Raw genomic sequence first — 5,167 nt, 5'->3', positions numbered from 1 at the left:
TCAGAACGGGCAAATTAATTAGAGACTACCAGGGAATAATAATATCATCTGCATGGCAGATGATAAAGACAGAGCCATTAGAGATTATACAGTGTTGGAGGTAAGTAATGCTTTTAAACCAGTGATGTTTCAGATGTTGCAAACAATGGGGCAAATTAATGGATTACCATCAGAAGATCCTCATCACCACCTTAAGTTGTTCTTGGAGGTAAGTGATGCTTTTAAAATTGCTAGAGTATCACAAGATGCATTGAGACTAAGACTTTTTCTTTACTCCTTAAGAGATCGAGTAAGAACATGGTTGAACTCTCTACCACCAGACTTCATCACAACATGGAATGACTTAGCTGATAAGTTTTTGATGAAGTACTTCCCACCAACCAAAAATTCAAAATTACAGAATGAGATCACTTTTTTTCATCAGCTGGAAGATGAAAGCTTGTATGAGGCTTGGGAAAGATTTAAGGAGTTGCTCAAGAGATGTTCTCTTCATGGCATTCCTTGCTTTATACAGTTAGAAACCTTCTATAATGGGTTAAACCCAATAAATAGGGCCTTATTATCTGAATCTTACAATTAAGCCTATGAAATTTTGGAGAGAATTGCTAATAACAATTATTAGTGGCCATCAACTAGACAAACTACAGCAAGAGGAGCAGCAGGGATACACAATATGGATGCATTTACAGCATTATCAACCCAAGTAACACCATTGACCAATATGGTGAAAGTTATGACCACTGCTCCAGTAACTGTCAAGCAAGTTGTTGAGATTTCCTGTTTGTACTATTGAGAGGGGCATTTATTTAATGACTGCCCATGGAATCCATCTTCAGTTAATTATGTGGGCAAATTCAATAGACAAAACTAGAACAATCCATATTCTAATACCTACAACCCTGGATGAAGGCAGTATCCAAATTTTTCATAGAACAACCAGAACCAGCATGTTCCAGCACCCAGTGGACAGAACAAACCTACTCAGCCACCTGCTTTTCATCAGCAAAATTAAGGGCAAAGAAACACAAGTAATGATCAATTTAGTTCCTTGGAAATACTAATTAAAGAGCACATTGTGAAGAATGAAGCAGTTGTCCAAAGTCAAACTATGTTCTTGAGAAATTTAGAAAATCAAATTGGACAGCTTGCTACAACATTAAGTAACAGACCTCAGGGAAGTTTACCTAACAACACAAAAGATCCAAAGAGAAATGGTAAGGAACATTGTAAGGTGATCAACTTAAGGTCTGGGAAGGGTGTTGATAATCTTGTTGGTATGCCAAGAAAAATGATGGAACATATTTCACCTCCCGAGGAACTTTAAGTTGAAAAAGAGTTGCAACAACCCAGTTATCAAAACACTAGTGAAAGTAGCCAGGCTATAGCAACCACAGGAAAAAATCCCTCAATACCTATTGAAGCAGAAGTTGTAATACCAGCAGTAACAACCTAGAGTCAATCAAAAGAATAGCAACTTGCATCTCCTGTTACAATGCAACAGTGTAGGCATCCACCATCTTTCCCACAAAGATTCCATAAACAAAGACAAGATAAGTAGTTTAGCAAATTCTTGGAAGTGTTAAAACAATTGCATATCAACATTCCCTTTGTGGAAGCTTTAGAACAAATGTCCAATTATGTAAAATTCTTGAAGGGTATTTTGGCAAGAAAGAGAAGGCTTAGAGAATTTGAAAGTGTTTCTCTAACACAAGAATGCAGCCATATGCTTCAGAATAAGATTCCTCAAAAATCCAGGAAGCTTCACAATACCATGTTCTATTGGAATTAGGTACAATGGTATAGCACTTTGTGACTTAGGAGCAAGCATCAATCTCATGCTCTTATCTATATTTAAGCAATTAGGAGTTGGTGAATGCAGACCAACAACAGTCACTTTACAACTTACTGACAGATCTCATGCATACCCTGAGGGTAAGATTGAAGATGTCTTAGTAAATGTAGACAAATTCATTTTTCCAGTGGATTTTATTGTTTTAGATTTTAAGACAGACAAGGAAGTACCAATTATACTTGATAGACATTTCCTAGCAACAGGGAAGACACTAATAGATGTGTAGAAATGAGAGTTAACCATAAGGGTGAATGATAAACAAGTCACATTCAATGTGCTGGAAGCTATGAAAAGTCCTGATGAAGTTGAAGAATGTAATTTTTGGATCGTTATAGACTTTGTTGTGACAAAAAGAATAGACAGCTGCTGCAGTAAAGAAGAAATCAGAGCTGCTACTTTTGAAGAACTTAAAGAAGAGGATACTGCAGCAACCCAGATAGCATGGTTAGGAGAAAAGCAATCTGTAAGACATGACTGACACTTTGAATCTCTAGTTCTTGCAAACAGGGAAGTAAAACCAACAGTTTCATCGATTGAATCACCTCCTATTTTAGAATTGAAACTTTTACCTTCTCACTTGAAATATGTTTATCTTGGCAAAAATAATACACTTCCTGTAATCATTTGATCTTCTTTAAATACATATCAAGAAAGGAGCTTGGTAGAAGTGCTGGAGAAATACAAAAAGGCAATTGGATGGACTATGGCAACATTAAAGGAATCAGCCCATCCATATGCATGCACAAAATTATGCTGGATGACTATTACAACAATTCAGTAGAGCAACAAATGAGACTAAACCCTATCATGAAGGAAGTTGTGAAAAAAGAGATCATCAAGTGGTTGGATACTAGGATCATATACCCGATATCTGACAGTTCTTGAGTGAGCCCAGTACAATGTGTTCCAAAGAAAAGTTGAGTAATTATTGTAGCAAATGAGAAAAATGAGTTTATTCCCACAAGAACAGTAACAGGATGGAGAGTATGTATGAATTATAAGAAACTTAACAAAGCCACAAAGAATGATCACTTCCCATTGTCATTTATAGATCATATGCTGGACAGACTTGCTGGAAACATTATTACTGCTTCTTAGATGGGTATTCAGGCTACAACCAGATTGCTATAGCACCAGAGAACCAGGAGAAGACCACATTCACCTGCCCTTATGGGACTTTTACTTTCAGAACAATGTCATTTAGTCTATGCAATGCTCCAGCAACATTCCAGAGGTGCATGTGTCCATCTTTTCAGATATGGTTGAGCAAACATTGGAAGTTTTCATAGATGTTTTCTCGGTCTTTAGAAGTTTCTTAAGACATACGGGGTTCTATAGAAGGTTTATCAAAGATTTTTCCAAAATAACTAAACATTTATGTATGCTGCTGGAACATAACAGGCCTTTTAATTTTGATGAAGATTGTTTCAAAGCCTTTAGTGAGTTAAAGAAAGCTCTAGTAACAGCACCAGTTGTTATAGCACCAAATTAGAGTCTACATTTTGAACTGATGTGTGATGCTAGTGACCATTCTGTTGGAGCAGTGCTGGGGTAGAGAAAGAACAAGATTTTTCATCCCATCTGTATCAGTTTACTGTGTTCCTGAAACACCAACACTCGGATTTACCAAACTCTCTGTTGCAACAGTTCAACTTTAAAAACCCAAACAGCTGAGAGTGAGGAGCTACAACAGAACCAGATAGTGAAGCTGAGCCAGACAAGGAGGATTAGCCAGTACCAGCAAAAGCAGAGGGTCCTGAGTCAGAAGCCTACAGCTCCACAGAAAATAAGGAAAAAATGGATTCAAGGTATATTAAAGTTGAGCAATCAAATATCCCACCCCCTAGGCGAAGACGAACGCACACCATTGGAGATTAGGATGATGATGAAGCTGAGGAGGAACCACCAGTCCCAGTCCCCTCTCATAAGGGCAAAGAAAAAGTGAAAAGTGAAGAGGATTCTGAGGATGTTTCAGCAGACATCGATGCAGAGTTAGAAGCAGATGCTAAAAGGGTCAGTCAGACACTTGTAGGAAAGAAGCTCCTCTTGGACATTATTGCTGAAATAACTGTTGAGGAAGCTACTGCAGCAAAATCTGCCTTAGCTGCAACCCTCCAACCTCCAGTTAAATCTCTTTCCACCACCACTAAGACAACCGGTAAACGCAAAGGGGCCACCTCTGGAGGTGCCGCAGCACCAGAAGAACCAGAGCATAAACGCACAAGATCCACTCAGTCCACCCCTACTGCCACCGTTGGTATTCCTCAATAAGTCCAACACCATGCCAGAAGAAACAGAAGTCTGCAGCCACACCACAAGGTTCTCTTAAAGATCGTTTGAGGAGTGCCGCGAAAAAGAAATGAATCTTATGTTGCAGCAAAATAAAATACACCAGGGGAGTCCCCCTTACTAGCTCAATTTACTTTTTTTCCTTTCTAAAACTTTTCTTTTCAGTTTTCATATTTTTTTTTTACCACCACTTGCATGTGTAGTTTGATTGTTTTTGCGTGCTTGTGAGGACACAGCACCTTTCAAGTTTGAGGGGATTGTGCTAAGTTATATTATTGTGTTTAGAGTATATACTTGCATTGTGTGTTTTGTATGGTATCTAGCTTTGTTTTCTATTTGTGAGTGGATCTAATAAAGACCCAATGAGGATAACTTAAATGTTAATTTTAAAGTACCAAGTAGAACAGTTCATGGATAAAGGTTGAATTTTTTCATTATACATAAGCTTTGAGTAAGTCCTATGAGAATGTTGTAGCAAAACCAGAGAACACAAAAAGGGCAGAAAAATCTCAAGGTTGGGGGGGAAGAAAAGAAAAAAAAAAGAAAAAAATAATATATGTGTGCTTGTTGTTAAATGATTGCTGCTTTTATGGCTTAAGTTGTTGAGTAACCAGGGCTGAGTATGTAGTCTATATGCAGACTTGAGTCCAAAAGCAGCAAGAACTATGAGCATTGTTGTAGCAACCGAAAAGAAAAATCCTTTTAGAGAAAGTCCTCTATTTAAGATATGGAAATAGTCAAGTCTATTCATGAGCCACATGTTTAGCCTTGAGCTGAAGATGTCTACAGATATGACTATATTGTACATATTGCTGTAGCAACTCTGATTTGTGCATTGGTTAAGTAATTGGGTGTCATCATTACAAGTGATTGATATTCACATTAAAAATCAATGATACATTGACGAGAGTTTCTTGATAGATTGACATGTTTGCTAAATAGCACAATTTGAGTTGACTTGTAACTTTTGCCCCCTAGATGTAAATATAATTGTGTTCTACCTCTAAATTTTATGCACTATCTGTG

General features: G+C 37.5%; 1 non-coding gene across 1 annotated transcript; it reads right to left on the bottom strand.

Moving 5' to 3' along the window:
• Nucleotides 1-390: 390 nt before the first annotated feature.
• LOC112101251 lies at nt 391-498 on the bottom strand. The gene has a single exon (XR_002907378.1). It is a non-coding gene; the product is annotated as a small nucleolar RNA R71 (small nucleolar RNA).
• Between the last annotated feature and the right edge of the window lie 4,669 nt (nt 499-5,167).

This window comes from Citrus clementina, unplaced genomic scaffold, assembly GCF_000493195.1.
Source record: "Citrus clementina cultivar Clemenules unplaced genomic scaffold, Citrus_clementina_v1.0 scaffold_2, whole genome shotgun sequence".
NCBI classification, from domain to species: Eukaryota; Viridiplantae; Streptophyta; class Magnoliopsida; order Sapindales; family Rutaceae; genus Citrus; species Citrus x clementina.
Note: the sequence above shows the minus strand (reverse complement) of the source record. Positions and strands in the feature narration are given on the sequence as shown.